Here is a 20,684-nt window from a genome sequence, read left to right as displayed (position 1 = left end):
ATTAGATCTGCCTCTCCTCTATAGCAACACTCAATAGGCCTGTTCTCTCTGATGCTTGGCAAATATGGCTTCAGCTTGCTGATAGAGAGGACTTTTTGTCTTTCGTTTCCATCCTGGGAGTTCTGCTGAGTTAATCATTCAGTTAAGAATCTCTTGCTCAGCACCTCCTGAATAGGTGGGAGACCGCACTGCTGTGCATGACCTCTGCTTTGAAAGAGGCAAGACTCTGGTAGGAATTTTAAGCATTAACCAAGAATATTCAAGTCCATTTAAGCATGATAGCATCTTTGAATGTACCTGATATGAAAATTTCATATTTTCTTTTCTCTGAAGACAGAAGTGTAGGCTTAGTGGTGACAGTTTTACTTGATTTCACATAAGAAGTTCCCTGAACAATGTGATGACTGCGGCTTGTATCAGATGCGGTGTCCAGTGTCTCTGCACAGACGATAACCCCTACGCTTTGTTGTCTCACTTGGGTTACCAAGCTAGGAGAGAGTACTATTAAAGGGTCAGAATCATGTGTTCAGGCGCTATTAGCTTTTGATTTATGACCCAAGCCATTTCACTTATGTCTTTACTTGTCTGACTCTCAGGATTTGAGTGTCCTTTGGTTTTAACTCGATGAGAACTGTATGGATTGCTTTCTTGCCTTAATACTGTGAACAGTACAAGGAGCCTTATGATAACTTGTACATCAGACGAGCTGTGATTGTTAGTTAAGAGGATGGTAATAATGTGAAGATAGCATGGATTTGGAAAAGCTAATTTTGTAGATTTGTTAAGTTTTGTCCCCCCCCCCCCCCCGTGTTGGATTTTTTTCTCCTTGAGAACTAGCTTATCACCACATTCTAGAGCTTTTTCTCAGGCATTCTTCTAGAAAGCCATTCTTTCCTTTCTCTTTCTTTACTGTCATCAGCCTAGTCCAGGACTTCAGCAGCTGCAGCATGATCAATAATACGAAAGGTTAAAAAGGTCAGAAGTGAATTTATTACGCAAGTATTCTCTTGATTTATGCAAATGCATTGTCAACAGGTTACCAATTTGCATTATTCAATATTCATTTACAGGCACTTATGACACTGTCAAACTCAAGCATGTGAGCAATTTTTAAAGACTGGCTTGTGCTTGGATAGTTCAAAGCAGTTTCCATTAAATAATTTGAAGTGACTACGATTCGGACTTGTTCGTTCCCCCCCCCCCCCCCCCCAGGAACTGAATGGGGTCTTTACTGAAGAGGAAAGTGGAAAGGGTCAGAGCAAACCTAGAATCAGAAAGAGGTGCTTGGCATTTTTTCCCCTCCGTGATTAACAAAGCAGGAACAGGAAAGCACTTTGACGCTTCGATTGGATTCAAAACAGTGTTTTCTAAAACATAAGCCGCTCTTGTCCTTAACTTAAGCATAGGTTCATTTAAATCACTGATGTATTTCCCCGTGATCTTCATTCATTCTTAGGAGGCAGATGAATTATGAACTACTGTACTCAGCAGAGGAGAAATTAATTTGGCACAAAATATGTAGAATCATTTTTTTTTCTCTTCTTTTTTTTTTTTTTTGGTAGAAGAATTCATTCTATCCTCATCTCCCCATCCTTGAAGGCATTTTCTTTTAGTTCATAATCTTCACTAACCTATTTATATCTTGTAGGAACTTAAAAGCGTTAGCAAAGGTTATAACTGAAGTTGTCAAGAAAAACAGATGAATTAAATCTACCCCAGAGCAGTTTTGCATGTGCCAGAATCTGGAGCAGCTAGGCACCAGGAAAGGGGATCCTGACAGTAGTGCCTCTTTTCCACTTTGTCTTACCGTGTAGCATTGAATGACGATTCTTTTCTCCTTTATTCAGTGTTTTTCTCAGTTTTACATTTTTACTACCTGGGATTTGCCAGGTACATTTACAAACATTATCTCATCCAGTTTTCAAAAGAGCACTCCTGGGTTGTTGGTAGCAGCCTTTATGCCAGTGAGCCGTACCCCTGGACCTCTATTACACTAGCTTTTCTGACCATCTCTAGTATTTTTTCTTTTTTTCCTTTCCCTGGCATGTAATTTCAGAGAAATTTAAGAAATACCCATTTAACAACCACTCTGTGGAAGGCATGCCATCACTCTTTTCCTATGTATGATTTTTTAATTTTTTTCCCCATTATTTATGCCACTTTTCAGTATTTGGCATAAATCACTTAATCCTCTATACTGAGAAACCTAGATAATTCTGTAGGTCCCTTCCCCTAACAAGTAACAAAACAGAGGAAATCAACACTTGATTTTCACTGTTGCCCTGACTAGTCATTTACTTTATATGTGTAGATCTATGGGTATTTGTGAGAATATGATCCATGATCTCACAGCACTTGAAAGAGGAAAATGAAACTTGATCAGAAATTCTGACTGCTCAGGTTTTTCTTTCTCTGTTTTGTTTGCCTGGTGTAGAACTAACGTCTCTGAATGTCCTTGCTCATGCATAGTGTTCCTGACCTCTTGGGTGGACTGGGAGGAAAGGGGATGGCTGTTAGAGCTCTAATTTTTTTAGATAATTCCCATATTCCATGCCACCCCCCCCCCTTCCCCAACCACACAGAGAACTTCTCCTATTAACAGCTTGTGTTAGTTTGGGGCATTTGTTATACTTGGTGAGCAAATAGTGATACATTATTATTATCCACTCAAGTCCATAGTTTGCATTAGGGTTCACTCTTTGTGTTGTACAGTTTTATGGATTTTGGCAAATGCATAATGTCATATACCCACCATTATAGTATCATATCTTGCTGCCCTAAAAATGACCTGTGCTCTACTTGTTCTTCCCTTACTCCTTCCCAGCCCTCTTCGCCACCTTGTGAGCCCCTGTAACCACCATTCTTTTTGCTGCCTCCATAGTTTTGCCTTCCCTAGAATGTCACTTAATTCGGATCATATAGTATGTGGCATTTTCACATTGGCTTCTTCTACTTAAATGTCTATTACATTTAAGATTCCTTTATGTTTTTTTTTTAATATCCTGAGAGCTCATTTCTATTTATCACTGAATAATATTTCATTATATTGATATACCAGAATTTGTTTATCCATTTCCCTGTTGAAGACTATCTGTTTGCTTCCAAGTTTTGGCACTTATGAATAAAACTGGTATAAACATTTTTTGTGCAGGATTTTGTATAGACATATGTTTTGAACACACTTAGGCAAATACAATGATGGTTTTTACCTTTTAAAAATATATATTTTTTAATTTATTTGACAGACAGAGATCACAAGTAGGCAGAAAGGCAGGCAGAGAGAGAGGGGGAAGCAGGCTCCCTGCTGAGCAGAGAGCCTAATGCTGGCTCTATCCCAGGACCCTGGGATCATGACCTGAGCCAAAGGCAGAGGCTTAACCCACTGAGCCACCCAGGCGCCCCTGTTTATACCTTTTTAACACTTTAGAAAATTAGAATGCTTATGAATATCTTAGAGCCTTAAAATATTCCATATCAAAGATGGAAGACATGCTCATTAAAATGATTCTGTCTTTGGTTCTGAAATATACATCGTGAACAATGGAAACCTTTTAGAGATAATTAGGAAAAAAGTTAATTTTTGAATTTTTGAAATTGAGAATGTTTATATTTTATATGAAGAGTTATGATAGAAGTAAAAAGAGGCCAAAGTAGTTCTTTTCAGATCAATGTTCCAGATCGACATTCATAAATTTTGGTAGTGTTTATGTGTGTTGAATATGTTAATTCTGTATATTATGACTCCAATCCCTCCCTTACTCCCAAAAGACTAAAATCTGGGAAGTCTAGAAAGAACAAATAAACAAAAAGACTTGTTCTCATCCCAGCATTTTTGTGTTTAAATCTTTTGGATAGTCCTTCACTGAACAATGTGAATGTACTCTCAGTGTACAGGGGATATAGCACTTAATAAAAAGACAGTTTCTGCCCTCACGGGGCTTACATTTTAAAGGAAGAAACCAATAAATAGAATCCACTGTGCATCACATATTTATAAGCAGTCAGGGAAAGCATAAAGTAGGTATGGGGGAGGAAGGGTCGCTGGTGGCTTTGGGGTGGTCTCACTGCCCACAGAGCTGTGTGGGAATTAGACACGACCTGGGTCTGGGTCTTTTCTGACAGCTGATGAGAAAGGGAAATGAAGCGAAATAAGATGAGTTCTGCTAATCTCTGGCACTATAAACGTGTTAAGGTTGTGAGCACTGCTGAGGGAGAGGCAGGGACGGCTGTTGGTTTGCCCTCCTGCCCGTGGCTCTGCACATACTAAGGAGGGGCCTGTCTGGAGCTCCTTGGCCTCTCCCTTTTATTCAAGCTGATGGAGACCAGGAGTCTGAGGAGGCAGTGTCTTTTTTATTTTTATTTTTAAAGATTTTATTTATTTATTTGAGAGAGAATGAGGATGAGTGAGCATGAGTTGGGGAGGAGGAGCAGAGGGAGATGGAGAAGCAACTCCGTGCTGACTAGGGAGCCTGTCGTGGGGCCAGATTCCAGGACCTGAGATCATGACCTGAGCTGAAGACAGATGCCAAACGAGCTGAGCCACCCGGCGACCCTGAGGAGGTGACGTTTTCTACAAAATATGAAAACCCCAGGGGTCTTTTGTGCAGGTATAAGCTAGGTCATGTGTAGGTGAGGCTTCATCAGTGCCTTGACTGTGTCACCAAAGTCCCACCCTAGTATCCCTTCTCTGCCTTCCTTGTCATCTGCTTTTCTAAGGTGACCCCTGTCACCTCACAGATATGCCTTCTACCCACTCATCTGCAGAAAGAACAAGAAGAGATGGGAGTTCTTTCTTTCACGCGTCTCCAGTTTCTTACATACGTAGTCACCGCAAAACAAGTTTATTCCAAAGTCTTCTCGGCTGTGTTTGATTGTGTAGTTTGCTTGCCACTTTTACATTTGAGGCCAGAACCCAACTGTCAGGGTAGTGGTTGTGCAGTGCCCCTGCCCCTCCCTGGTAAAATCGGGATGCGGAATCTCTGAAGGATATTTGCCAGGGTGATGGTTCTCTCCTCCAGAACTGTGGCCGTTTGTTAATGTAGTCTGAGTTTCACAGCATGAAGATGATCCCTTATGGTTGACTAGCGGTTGACTGTGGTGCCCATCTGATGCCGACTGGTTCGACTTTCAGAGTAGACCTTTCACAGTGTGTTTTGTTTGTATAGGTGTTTATTTTGTTTTGCTTTAAAGAGTAGTTTCCCAAGCTGAGCTTGTTTATTCTAAAACATACACACATACACCCATCTCTTCACAATATTTGGAATATTAAATTTCCAGTATAGGCCATATATACTTGTCTCCTGAGTCTTTAAAGAAATGTCCAAACTTCGTGGTGTGACTTGTCAGTTACATTTCTGTATATACAGTCTCTATGGTGAGACAGTATCTTTAGTTCTGAGCAGCCTGTGGAAGGTGCCCAACAGTTACACGGTGTGTCTTAGAAACCATGTGGTATGTACTATGTCATAGTCCTCTTTTTTTTTTTTTTTTTTTTTGAGATTTTATTATTTATGAGAGAGAGAGAGAGAAAGAGAGAGCATGACCAGGGGAAGGGGCAAAGAGAGAGGGAGAAACAAGCTCCTTGCTGAGCAAGGAGCCTGATGTGAGAATTGATACCAGGATCCTGTGATCATGACCTGAGCCAAAAGCAGATGCTTTACTGGCTGAGCCACCCAAGTCCCCTGCCAGAGTCCTCTTTTAAAGAGTGACTTACACATATAGTATCAGGTTGTTATTGTTGCTGTTGTTTTAAGATTTTTTCGTTTATTTGACAGAGAGGAAGACAGTGAGAGTGGGAACACAAGCATGGGGAGTAGGAGAGGGAGAAGCAGCTTCTGTTCTGCCAAGCAGGGAGCCCGATGTGGGGCTTGATCCCAGGACCCTGGGATCATGACCTGAGCCATAGGCAGACGCCTAACCACTGAACCACCCAGGTGCCCTGGTTGTTGTTGTTGTTGTTTTAATAAATCATGTGACCCCATTATCTTTATCACTGATTATAGAAAGGCAAGCAAAGGCACACAGTCACTGAGGGGGCTGGGCATGAGAACTCTGTTCAATGGGGTTGCTTTATAAAGGAGCATGGCCAAAACCCCAGGAAGACCTTATCTCATAGGGAGAGGAATGCAGTGCACAGAATGATGCAGAAGTGTGCAGAATTTCTGAGAGAAGGCAGGCAGCAGAATCCAGGAGGCTGCCGCAGTTGTGAGAAGACATTGCCGTGAGAGGGTGGGAAAGGGCATATGCCAAGAAATGAGTAGCTTAGTAAAGGAGAGAGCACATGGAGAAGAGGAGTCCAAGCATGGAAGACTGAGTTGCCATGTGCCTCCTCCCGTCACGGTGTATTCTGAGAACAGGAAGATTCTGTTCTACCTCACCTCATCTTGTATCCTTTCAACACTCTGGGTTTCCTGACATACTCAGAGTGAGTTTCTTTCCTGGAGCTGCCTGAAACTGCTGATGTCTCACAATTGCTTATTGAATAATAAATCAGTTTTTGAGAAGTGATAATATATAACTCTCAAATAAAGACCTTGTATAATAAAATAGATCGTCTAGAACAAGGCTGAAAAATAACAGGGAAGTGGAATCTCTGAAAAAGAAATGAGATTGTAGGCTTTTGTGTTTTTTTTTTCTTACCATGTACAAATTGTATGTATCTTGAAATAAAACTTATCTGGTTATAGCTCTAAAGAAACTGTCAAATGGCTTAAATGAAGGAGAAAAGGTGTGTGTATACTAAATTGGTTTAAGAGAGCTCATTAACATACTGCCTTTTTGTTAAGTCACTAAGATTCATTGATTCAGTGTGGATTTAGAGAAACCTATTTTGATGGTGAGGTTGCCAAATACACTTCATCTATAAATTTCTCTTTGTGTGTTCATTTTTGTAGTTATTTCAAATTTCCCAGTTGTTACATATCTTAACACATGTAAAACTCAGAAGGAAATCATGTATGAAGAAGGAGACAGCAAAGTGTTTCAAATGTAATTTTCTATATAATTTCCTAGGGATTTTGGCTTATTTTGTTCACTGATATATAGCAGGTGCCTGGAACAGTGCCTGTCACATAGTAGGTACTCTATAAATATTTGCTAAGTGGGGAACTCCAACAGAGGTAGAAGTTTCCATAATTTGAGGTAAAATACAGATTGATGTTGGAAAATGAGAGGAAATTAAAGCAAGACTCCATGACTTCCATCACAGATTAGGAAATTGAGGTCTAGGGAGGTGAAGTGAATTGCCTAAGATCACAACTAGTGAGTGCCAGAATGGGGGCTACATTCTGGATTTCCATTTCAGACAACCTGGTCAGTGTTACATGGCCAACAAGGGAAGGAAATGGGGTTTAAATTCAGATATGACAGGATATCTGAATATAAGATAAGATGGATAAGAGTTTTAGTATTCATATTTTTAATATTTTAAATAAAGGTTTAATATATCAACGTTTTCTTTGTAGTCTTTTCTCTGCTCCCAAACAGAATTAATTGCTTCCTTGACAGATAATGCTAGATACCATCTCTTTTTTAGCATTTATCATATTATATTGAGTCTGTTTTCATGGCTGTATGTGCCTTAAGGCCAGGGACCAATTCTTATTCCTCTTTGCTACCCTGGAATTTGACAGAGTGACTTACAAGATAGGTGGAGTTCTCTGTGTTTTTAATTGTGTTGAGAGTTAGTAACAAATAGTATACTCAAGCTTAGATTTAGGGGCATAAAACTTTCATGACAAAAACAAAATCTCATTGGCTTTCAAATACAGTTAATGCTTGATAAATGTTAATATTAAATAACCATTATTTTGTAGACTTAATGATTATCAGTCTTCTTGGTTTGAATGGCTTTTTGAGGATGGCTCTACTTTTGAACTTTTAAAGAATTCATAATAGTACTCTTCTGTGGATTTTTTAAAAAAATTTATTTATTTATTTGACAGAGAGAGAGAGAGAGAGATCACAAGTAGGCAGAGAGTGGGGCAGGGGAGCAGGCTCTTTGAGCAGAGCGCCTGATGTGGGGCTCGATCCCAGGACCCTGAGATCATGATCTGAGCCGAAGGCAGAGGCTTAATCCACTGAGCCACCCAGGTGCCCCTGTGGATTTTTTTTTTTTTTAAGATTTTATTTATTTATTTGAGAGAGAGAGTATGAGTGGAAAGAGGGGCAAAGAGGGAGGGAGAGGGAAAGGGAGGTAATCTGAAGCAGACTCCGTGCCAAGCCTGGAGTCTGCTCTCCCCACCATAAGATCATGATCTGAGCTGAAACCAAGAGTCAGATGCTTAACCATCTGAGCCATCCAGGCATCCCTTGTCTTGGTTTCATACTGAAACTCTTGACTTCATGACATGCCCTCCCTTTGGCTGACTTTGATACAAGTAATTTTAGGTCTCTTTAGAAAAACTGAATCCCTGGTACTGTTAAGGATATATTACCTAGTCAGTGAACCAAACAATTTTATACAGAGTTAGCAAACATGTCTACCATACCACTAATGAATTTTTATTTATTTTTTAAATTTCATTTAAAATTAAAAAAAAAAAATTGACAGAGAGAGAATGAGCACAAGCAGGCAGAGTAGCAGGAAGAGGGAGAAGCAGGCTCCCTGGGCAAGGAGCCTGGCTTGGGGCTCAATCCCAGGACCTTGGGATCATGACCTGAGCCAAAGGCAGTCGCTTAACCAACAGGCACCCAGGCTCCCCCGACTAATGAATTTTAAAAGGAATTATTTATTCCCTTAAACTTGAGACTTTTATCTAAGGATGGCAATTATGCCTTGGAAAACAAGAAAGAAAGCACGTTTCAGGAAAATATTGTGATATTAGAAAATGTAAAAATTTATAGAAGATGCATTACTTTGCCTGTGATCTTGTAAATATAATAGTATTTACTGAGCAGTCCTATTTCAAATCTGTGTATTTCTTACAGCTAAATCTTCTGAGGCATGGGATGTTATTCCCTTAGGGAAGTAGTCTGAAACTCTGTGATTTCTGTTTGTCATATCAGAAACAACTATAACATTTTATTTGTGTGAAAAACAGTGTTATTTAAGAAGAATGGGAAATACTAAATTCAGTAACATCCATGTGCTAATTTCTTAGAAAGAAGATATATACTATTGGTATTATTATTAAGAATCTGATCTTTTCTACAAAACACAGTATTTTATGAATGCAAGAAAACTTGCAGTTCAAACTACCTTAATATATGGATGAGAAAAAAGATATTAAGAAACAAGAGTGAATTCAACTTTAAATGTTAGAGCCAGTTGGTGGAAAGCCTGGACTAGACTCCAAATCTTCAGATTTTTTGGCCAACATATTTTCCACTCTACCAAATCAATGGATAAGAATAAAAGTAATTGAAGAGACACCTAGGTGGCTCAGTCTGTTGAGTGACTCTTGATCTCAGCTTAGGTCTTGTTCTCAGGTCGTGAGTTCAAGCCCCACGTTGGGTTCTATGTTGGGCATGGAGCCTGCTGAAAAAAGAGAAAAAAGAATAAAAGTAATTCAAAAAAATGCTAAATAAAATTGCATAATTTTATCCCCTTATGTCTTTATATTTCATTTTATGTATTTATCACCTTTGTTATTGTCATTGCCCACACAGGAAATGGACTCTGACTTAAAAGCAAAAAAGGAATTTATTAGAAGTATCTGAGATGGGAGAAGCTCCCCCAGTTGAAGGAAGGCTACATAGTCAGTCTTGGAACAGAGGGGTGACAGGGAGTTCTGAAGGTCTTGGTAGCAGAAATACTCCACAGAAATACTCAGGCTTGGTTGCTGACCCGAATCAACTCTTAACTACATCTTTAGTATGTGTATGGACCCTGCTTAATATACCGAAATCCCAAGAGATTGTGTCTGACTGGCTAAGCTTCGGTTATGTGCCCACCAGCCTACACCAGGCAGGGAGCAGAAGTTCTCTGGAAGCAGTCTGCAAGGGATGATTTTGGTTTCCATAGTTAGAGAGCATGTACTTAGATGTATGCTCCCACCAGGAGAACATGGTATGGTAGAGAAGTCCCCCAAAGGGACTTGAGGTGCTCTCAGGAAGGGGCTGGGTGCTGGGTAGCCACAAAATGACTTATGGCCACTGTTTATCAATGATCACACCATATTAGAAGCTTTTTTTTCTGTATCCAGCAAAATCAGCCTTTTTTGAATAGCATACGAAGTATTTTTTTAGTGTAGATTATCCAGTCTATATAGATTGAGAATATTTTAATACTGTTTCTTTTCATTGCTTTGTCTCTGGTAGCATTTCAGTTATTCAGCAACACACCCCCATCACCACCACCCCATGAGTGGTCAGAGGAAGAAACAGGGGAATTCAAATCTAAGGCAGTGTTAATTTCTAAATTTTAAATACAGCATTTTCTGCCCACACTGAATAGAAATAATAGCCATAATTTATTTTTTACATATCAGCTTAGAGTACTGGACTTAAAGTCCTTTGTGGGCATTTTACCTATGTTTTCAGTGCAAGAATAATTTGAGGTTAGAATCTTAAGTAGGGGAAGGTAATAAAGACACAGCGAAGCATGCTGTTTCCAAGTATGGAGTCTGGAGTGACATTCTCTGCATTCACATTCTAAGTCTGACCCTTGCTAGCTGTGTGACCTTGGGCAACTTACTTAACCTTTCTGTTCCTGGTTTTTCTCCAACTGAAAAGAGGGGAAATAAGACAATTTGTCATAACAGTGGTTGTTAAATTTAAAGATAGAGAACAAATGCCTATTAGCATGGCTCCTGGCACATAGCAATATGTTAACTTTAATAACTAAACTTGCTAACTGTACTACGTGTTACATTTAAAGAATACAAACACCGGTTGAGGGGGAAAAGGTACTATTCAATTGAGGGGGAAGAAAGAAAACTAAAGAACTGGTCCTAAAACCAGTATTAAATTTTTATCCCTGTGTAATAAGAACAGACTGATGATTATTGCATTAGAAATACTAATTAATCCATGTTCTTTTATGCTTGCCTTGTGAGGGCTTTTCATATCTTACAGTAGTTTTGAAGGAATTAATAAAATGATTTACAAGAGCATTATTTTTTTCTTCATTCTCCTTTCTAATGTGTTATTTTGCACACATAAGAATATGTCACAACTGTATAGTTATAAAGTGGACTAAGAAACGGAAGTCATGCCCCTGTCACCAAGACCATGGATAGCTCATGCCCATCCGTCTCTTCCCCATCTGATTCTTCTGCCTCCCTCACATTTGCTGGATTTTGTGTTTACCAAAACGTTTTATTTGGAAACAATTTTAAAGTTGTAAGGATAGTACAAAGAACACCCATATACTTGTATGTATGTATGTGTGCGTGTATATGTGTATATATATATATGTATATATACATATATATATATATATATATATATGCACTTATACCTTTGTGTACACTTACACACAAATGTGCTTTTGAGAGTGATTTGCTGTCATTGCCCTACTTTACCATTAAATATTTAAGGGTCACTTCCTAAGAATATGGCATTTTCTTATATCACCATGGTGTACTTTTGGTTCTTTTTTTTTGACTTCGGTAAATCAAGCATTGTTGCAATCAGTTATCTCACTAACGTCCATGTTTAAAGTTTGCCAGTGCAGCCAGGAATGTACTTTGGAAGCATTTATTTTTTCTCTCCTGCACAGGATCTAGTGTAGGACCAAGTATTACTGCATTTTGTTGTTGTGTTTCCTTAGTCTCTTTATTCTGTAACAATCCTTCAGCGTGTTAGTCTTTTATAACATTGGTATATTTGAAGAATACAACATTCTACCTCTTTTTGTTTAATAATGTGCCTGTCATTTGAGATAAATCTATTTCTACATGATTTTCATTCAGATGATACCTTCCCAGGGAGAATACTCTGTGATACTTCCTTTCCAGATATCACATCTGGAAGCACTCACAGTGCACCTGGTCAAGGTGTTGTCCAGTTTCTCCATTATATCATTACTAATTTTTCCCTTGTTGCTGGTGAGCCATCTGAGGCATTTTGAAGCTGTGCCTATCTTCTGCTCCTAAAGGAAATTTCTCCTCCTGATTTAGCATCTGTTGATAATTCTTGCCTGAACCCGGCTTTATTGCAGCGGTTGCAAAATGAGGATATTTTACTGCTAGCGGCTTCTCCATTTTTACCAGTCAGCTCTCAGCATTCTACTCGAGGAACCTTCCCTCCACTCACCATTTCCTTCTATATTTATAATTTTCCTATTCCCCTCTCCCCCCAGTGGTTTATAATTCTAAGTTCTTGTGATATTTTCTTATCATTTCTGTACTTCCTGGCATAATCAGGTGCTCCAGGGTCATTGTATGCCTTCTCTGCCCAGCCCTGGGGTCAGCCTTTTTTTTTTTTTTTTTTCTTCCCCAAAGGAATCTTTGTTCGTTTTCTTGAGGAATGGCATTAAAACCCAAAAATCGGGTACTGAATTTACTGGCTCTGCAAGTTGATTAAATTGTACTTTTGAACCACTCGGTGATTGTTTCTTCTTCTCATTCTCAAGCAACCTGGTTATTTATTGCATTTCTCTGACTTAAGATGCATCCTTCATCACCTATGATGTTTTAATACTCTTTGCTTTATTTATGGTCATTTATGTAGTTGTGATAGTACTTCTCATGAGTGTGAGGATTGGCTGCCATGTTGTCGGACATCCAATCAGTGTTCTGGTGCGGTAGGAAAGGAGCAGCTGTATGAGATTAGTAATGATACCTGTCACATACAGGGGGAATAAAGCATCATGATGTGGGATTGTTGAAAAGGGTAAGCTCGAAAATATTTTCAATAAATGAAATATTCATGACAGCAGCTTGTGGTTTCAGAAGCTGGCCAATTTCAAATAATCACTTATTTTCTACATCTTTTTTGAAGTACAGGAAATGAAGGAAATACAGGATTGTACAAAGATCCCTCTAGGATATTAATATTATACTGAATTAAAATTTCAAAGTTCAGCAGGAGAAAGGTTATGACCTAATCATTTAAAGTCTGTCTATTTCTTAAGGCATTCTCTGTTGGTTTAAAGTTCTAATCAGTAGAATTTTTGCATATTGCATATGATTTTAATAAAAACAATTACTATGTATATAATATTTATATTCAATTTTTCACATGTATCCCTAATTTGATACTGCCTACCTAACATGATCTTATAATTACTATTAATTAATATAAAGAAACTGTGACTGAGACAGATAATGTAATTTCATCAAAATCACAGAGCCATGCTCTGTGGTTATATTTGTACCCTGCATATTTGCAAAAATAATTGAGGTAGAATATTAAACACAGACACACACACACACACACACACAACTACAACAACAAAATAAAACCAAAACATAAAGACCATCCGATAACATGAAAACACCAAAAGCATAAGATCAGGGAAGAAGCAAGGGCTATTAGAGTTGGTGCGATTAAGAATTTAATTGTATTTTGTTCAGTTGGACTCAATACTCATTACCTGCTTTACGCCGCTTATTTTTGTCAGTCCATGGAGCTTACTATTTATTTAGGGAGAAAGACATTTAAAGAAACAATCTGGATATAAAATAAGTGGGAATACAAAGAAAATAAACTTTCCCGTGTATGTGTATGTGTGTGTGTGTGTGTGTGTGTGTCTGTGTGTTGGGGTGGTGGCATCCAGAGAATCTTCCTGGAAGGAAGATGCTTGACTTGGGCTTTGAAGGACAGTTAAGAATTAGCCAGGCAGTAAGTGGGGCAGGAGTATTCTAGGGAGGTGGACAGTGTAATAGACAGTAGGGAGAGCAAACCCACACGAGGGCGAAATTCTCTGGGAAAGTGAGAAAAAAATGAGCTCGAGCATAGAAGTGAACAATGTAAAATTTCTTACTCTTAAAGAATGTATTTTAAAAATGGATGGTGGTATATACCAAACTGGTATGGAATTTAGATTCCTTTGGTACCTCTTAAAGAGTGATGTAACTGTTGTTTAAAAAGGGCAGTATTTGCAACATCCTGAATATTACAGCCTTTGTAACCATTGAACTAGTGAAGAAAAATTTTTGATCTCAACTAAAAAAGTTTATTGCGGAGTTTTAGAAAATTTTTTCTAGAGTATGGGAGAAAAATCAAATGGAGATGATTGCTTGAGCTCGCCTTTCTCACTTTTCTCACCTCTCTTACTTTCCACAAGAAGACTTTTTGTAAATTTAGATGACAAAAGGAGACTCTACTCTTTGAGAGCTCATTATATTGTTGGTAATGGAGAGGATATTTCTAGGGTTTGAATAACTGATAAATGACGATAAAGTGAGTCTTCTGCTCTCTAACGTGAGTATTGTAGATAGCTCTCTTGAGGGATTCTTTCTTGCTGAAATGTAGGAGTAGCCCTAGACTTTCTCCCCAGATACCCCCACATAGTCCTGAGAAAGAAATCTTTGGATCCATGTAGGCATTTGAACAAAGGAGTATTTTGGGCGCCTGGGTGGCTCAGTGGGTTAAGCCTCTGCCTTCGGCTCAGGTCATGATCTCAAGGTCCTGGGATCGAGCCCCACATCGGTCTCTCTGCTCAGTAGGGAGCCTACTTCCTCTGTCTCTGCCTGCCTCTCTGTCTACTTGTGATCTCTCTCTCTCTCTCTCTCTCTGTGAAATAAATAAATTTTAATAAAAGAAAGAAAAAAGGAGTATTTTACTCAGACTCTGTGGAGCAAGGCAGATGGGATTTGGTCCAGGAAAAAATTGTGTGATGGCCTCAGACATACCCAGCTAAGCCACAACTGCTGCTATAGGATCTGTAACTCCGAACAGCGAGTAGCTGGGAAATCGACTCCCAGATAATCAAATTAGCTAATGTCTATAATTATATAAAAATTACTCTATATAATCCTGGATAATTAAATGTTCAAGAATGCTTGAGAAATGCAGTGATTTTAGTTTTGATATGCTTACTGTTGAATTTGTCATATTGGTGTAAGTGAGAATAATAGGGACCAGATGCCAACCTAGCTAACAAGTTGTGAAAATGGTATTTAAATCCATGTATTCAGTACCATGTTCTTTCTCCTCCAGCAGTTAGAAAGGCTGCCTAGTATTTTATACATTCAGAAAACTGGTTACATTTAAATAGACTTTATTGTTTACTAAAAGGAATTCTGGCAGTCTTACAGGGTTTTGCTAATTTGTTTATACTTCCTAAAAACTCTTAAAAAGGACCCCAAAGAACTTTATGGGGGTTTGTTTCATCGATATTTAGCATATTATAGATTAAAACTGAGAAAATTAAAAATATGTGTTGGATTCACTAAAAAAACAATAAACTTATCATTATGTTAATGTAAATAAGGTGTTCTTGTGAGAAATAACTACATTTTCTGAAACAAAAATATTTAGTGAGAAGAGTAGCACTGTTTTACATTTTTATAAATCTCTTTAATGTCTGACTTAATAGAAACAGCTGGATTCCCGTATATGCTTTTGCGTTCAATCTGCTGTGATATGTTTTTTTGGTTGAAATATGTGCAAGAAAATCTGTCCTCACACTGATAATATATTCGGAAAAGGGAGACCTTGTGGAACCCCTCAAAGGTTCTTGGGGACCCTGAGAGACATTTGGACCCACACTGGGAGAATTGCTGCTTTAAAATACTGTTACAAGTGCTATATCATAATTTGCATGCTTATAGTAAAATGGCGGTACAGTTTTTTGAGTATGTGTTATTTTGATGTTGTCTGTCTTTGATTTTAGCTTCATGTATTATGGAAGAATTTTTCCTCAACTCTTGGATGTATAATGAAGTTTATGACAAAATTATAATCTTAACCTGAAAACATTTAAGTAAAATTACAGGGTATATAAGAATATAAATTTCAATAGGATAGAATTGTGAACAGACATTTATCTTTAACAAAATCAATAGAAATGATGTTCCAATATATTATAATTAAGTTAAAGTAGTTGTAATGATAAAAGGAATTCCAAACTTCAGGAAAATCTTTTTTCCGTAAATCCTTTAAAATATTCTAGATCTGACCATCCTTTTCAGTGTTTTCAAGCCTCCCTCCCTCTTTTCCCTTTTACTAACTAGGAAGCCATAACTTCTAGAACAAAGAGATGAAAGCATCCACTGGTTCAAATACAATAAAACTTTATTTCTTGCTACATCCAATGAGCATCTTTCTGCTGGTAGAGGGACTGTTCTTTGCAAAGGTGGTCAGACAAGGAAACTGTGGTTTCTGCCATATTTAGGAATCTGGAGAGTTGGGAGGCCAGCTCCTAATTGCTGGCACAAGGGCCACGTCATCAGTGCCATGATTCACCTTAAAACAGTAAAACAGATGACTGGCCCAGGCTCTTGACTCTCATGAAAAGAGGGTTTGGACATTAGGATCTATGCTGCAGAGAAACCAAATTTCTCTCTGACTGATTTTTTTAAGTGCGGCAGCAGCCAGCCTGGCCTCTGCCTCACTGTGTTAACTTTCACTCAAAGCCATGCCATTGCATCTGCTTGGCCAGAGCTGGATCATGTGCCCCAGTCTAGCTGTCAGGGAATTCAGGAAGTGAACTTCAGCTTTCTAGCTTAGCCCTCTATCTGTCTGGCTGGCAGGCATTAAAGAACACAACAGAAAAGGAGTTGAGACAACCAATTTACACATAGAACAAATGACTGAAATGAAATGTATTAAAATGTTGTTGGCAGGGGCGCCTGGGTGGCTCAGTTGGTTAAGCAGCTGCCTTTGGCTCAGGTCATGATCCCAGCATCCTGGGATCGAGTCCCACATTGGGCTCCTTGCTCGGCAGGGAGCCTGCTTCTCCCTCTGCCTCTGCCTGCCACTCTGTCTGCCTGTGCTCGCTCGCTCTCCCTCTCTCTCTCTGATAAATAAATAAAATCTTAAAAAAAAATGTTGTTGGCAATTATCTCTGGGTAGGTCAATCTACAGGGCTTTCTCTTTTCCTTTACTTTCTTGATTTCTGTCCTCATCTGTGCTAATTTTTATTATTTTGAAAGAGACTTCACCTTCCTCCAATTCCAAGTATCTGATTATTAGAAGAGCACAGGGCCAACAGTTAGAACTGGTCATTTTCTAGACTTTACTTTTACTGTGAGAACTATAGAAATTTTACCCTTCCATTGTTCTTATGGGAATGGGGGTCATCTAGTGAATTGGCTAAATGAGTCTTTCAGTGAAACTGTGTATATGTTGAAATATGTCAGTCTACATCTTTACCATTTCACTTCCAGGTGTGGATTCTTTTGGATTGCTAACTCCTGAGCTAGGACATTATGGTAACCACTGGAGGAAACCAAGATAATTTTATGTTTTGTGATTTTCCCCTGGGCATGTCAGAATCAATCACTTTTCTCTCTCCTGCACTATTGCCTGGTGAAGATTCTATATAGTACATAATGATACTTTGATTAATACTTTGGAGTTTCCTAAATAATTGGTTGAATCAGTAATTTATCCTCAACTTTGGATGGTATCTTAGTCTTTGAGAGACAAGGAGTAGAGGATATTAAGGTAATACACCTGTAACTATGGTGCAGGTGAAGAAACATGAATGGGTAGTTTAGAAAGAAAGGTGAATCTACACATACTAGAGTTTGCAATTCGGATGGTTTGTTTTAGAGAATCAGACACCCAGAGGATGAGGCAAAAACAAGCCAAATGGTTTTATATTCTGAATTGAAAAGATGAGTTGTTGAGAGCCCAGGAGGGAATGGGTTTCCGGAGCTGAACTAGGGTGTCTAAAAGGTCCAGATAGACCTAGGGTGGAAAACTGGGTCTTCATGGCTCATTAGAGATTGGTGAGTATAAGGGGAGGTGAGTAGGGTGGTCATGGTGTAGGGGTGGTACAGAAATAATTTCAGTGCTGACTACTTTGCTTTGACTTCACTTTTCTTCTTTATGGGGAGGTAAGAATGCCCCAGATGATTAAAGGTACCAGATAGAAATGGACAGTAGCATATATTTATTTTTCTGTACATTCTTTATGACGGTTCATGTTGCCAAAGGCTAAGAGGGCTTTTTTTTTTTTAACACATTGTGCACCTCATAACAATCAGGTTGATGGATGTCATTCCATTAATCATTTGATAAAAAATATTTAGACCTAATAGCTAGAGCTGGTGGATGTTACCAGTAATATAGATTAAAAAACCAAGTGCAACATTCAGGCAAAACAAGTTAATATAGTTGACACTACTCTGCTTTATAAAAGCACAGACCAGCTTTTGAAGGGAATGAATTTAGGATTTTTAATGTGGCAATTAAACATGGTTAGGGGGCTATGTAAATTAGCATGTTTTTAACTGCATTTATGGTCATCTTAATCTGATATGGCTGACTTAATTTCATAGTCATTTGAGGATAGTTAATTCTGCTTTATAGTTGCTTACCAGGAAATTATGCCTCATGCTGTGTGGAGAGGCTTTGTAAATGAATTTAAAGAAAATTGTTATTGTTGGAAAAAAAATTCATTGTTTAAGCACCATCTAAAGTTGCTGCCTCTAAGGGATCATTGCTGCATGGTATTTAAAAAAAGATTTTAAATGTGTTTTAGATCTTGTCAGTTTTTGAGTAGAAAGACACAGATTTGTGTATTTAACAATAACAACAAAAATCTTTGAATACCATGTTGGCCTAGACTGTGTTCACATCTTCTTGAAATGGATAGTAATTAATCCCATGGCAAAGATAAGTTTGCAGTTTATGCAGTAATGTACCAGTTCATGATAATCTCCTGGTTTGTACATACATATATTTAATATCCTGCAAAATATCTATAAAAACGTCAGATTTTTCCATCTTATATTTTTAAACAAGGATTTTTTTTTATCCTAGCTGTTATAGAAAGTTAACTAATTTTCTCAAAAACAATATTGCATATATGGGAATTCTCCTATAAGCTTTCAAATCGGGGTTAAAAAGTGAACTTTCTGGATTTGGTATTAAATAAGACATTATGTCAATGAGTTGAATGAGTTGAATTTATTTGTCTAAAAAGGAATTTGGGTCTATTTAATTTATAGCTGTTTATATCTTACCTAATATACTGCTTTAAGTGTGTGCGCGTGTGTATAGTGTGTGTATCTAAATCGGTAAATTCTGCCTATGTGATACCCCATGTGGCTTAATTGTTGTCCTTTGGAGTTTGTTTTTCAGATAATCATTATATACTCATGAAAGCAGATATTTTAAGAAATGCAAGATTTTCTAACAGAAATAGATATTTTCAGATAAATATAATTGAAGACCTATTGTTATAAAAAAGACTTAAAGAGTACTATTACTAAAGTTTAAATGTGAATTTGAGAAATATGAAGCAAAATTAAAATGGATCATACTGTATGTATGTTCTCTTTAATTAAAAAATTGCTCTTGGTTTGCTTGAATCATTCCTCCAAAGGAGAATGATTTGTTGTATTACTGAGTACAGACTACATTTGTGGTAGATATGAAAAATGGAAACCTGACTATCAGTAACATTTCTATACATCTTATGAGTGATGAGAAGATTTTAAAGTTTTTTTTTTTTTTGGTATGTTCATTTCTTTGTTCTTCTTTGTTTTTAAACTACTTTTCTCTTTTGAGTTGAAGTTTTTTTTTTTTTTTAAATGGTTTTAAGTACACCTGGGGAAGTTTATGAAGGGAAGCGAAGAAAAGTGAGAAAATTTGGAAAAATACTGAATTACTAATTGAGAGGATGTGCATGCATTCTATAAACTAAGTAATGCTGCTCAATGATATAGTTTACATAGAGTTTTGAAAAGAAACAATGCTTTGCCCATGTATAGTACCTCTGGCAAAAGACTCAAAGTGAATAAATTACTTATTTTCAGGGCGCCTGGGTGGCTCAGTGGGTTAAGCCGCTGCCTTTGGCTCGGGTCATGATCTCAGGGTCCTGGGATCAAGTCCCGCATCGGGCTCTCTGCTCAGCGGGGAGCCTGCTTCCCTCTCTCTCTCTCTCTGCCTGCCTCTCTGTCTACTGTGATCTCTCTCTGTCAAATAAATAAATAAAATCTTTAAAAAAAAATTACTTATTTTCATAATTAATTTATGAAAAGAAACTATTTTACCCAACTTATTTTATGCATTAGTATTATCACCTACATTGTGTGTGTTTAAATTTTTAATATTAGTTTCACTTTTTAAAAAATTCCATGTTTATTGGAGAAAACATGATGATTGTTAAAATGACAATATTTAATTTCATCTTTCAGAGGCAACCACTCTTACTTATATTTAGTACAACATATCATGTTTAGTGTAATAGAATATATTCATGAAACATTCATAAAATGTTTTCTATTGATGATGGTGCTAAAGATTAACGCAGGGAAAATGGAATTCAGTAGCATTTTCCCCAAGGGGTCTCCTTCCTGGCTTCTCACTTTCTCTTTATTATCTCATAGTTTATTCTAGTACCTATACAATTTTGTTGATTCTGTTGAGATCTTTAAGACATCTGGAATTTGTTTGGGAGTTTGATAACAGTAGGGATTTAATTTTTGGTCAAATGAATGATATGTCTTCTTTTTTCAGAACTTTTATGTCCTTTGGTAAAATTTTGTAGTATTCTTTATTTACACTTGCATATTTTTTGCACATTATATTTATTCCTACTTATTCCATAGATTTTTATGCTTATGTTTCAAAAGATCTTTTTTCCCCAATAAAATTTACAATTGATTATTTCCGTGGAT

At 37.6% G+C, this 20,684-nt stretch overlaps 1 protein-coding gene across 3 annotated transcripts in view; it reads left to right on the top strand.

The window, feature by feature from the left end:
• Positions 1 to 20,684, top strand: part of IMMP2L (inner mitochondrial membrane peptidase subunit 2) — an 867,031-nt gene that overhangs the window by 160,358 nt on the left and 685,989 nt on the right. The window lies entirely within an intron of this gene.

The sequence above is a fragment of the Mustela lutreola genome, chromosome 4 (assembly GCF_030435805.1).
Source record: "Mustela lutreola isolate mMusLut2 chromosome 4, mMusLut2.pri, whole genome shotgun sequence".
Classification (NCBI taxonomy): domain Eukaryota; kingdom Metazoa; phylum Chordata; class Mammalia; order Carnivora; family Mustelidae; genus Mustela; species Mustela lutreola.
This window is presented reverse-complemented; position numbering and strand designations above follow the sequence as displayed.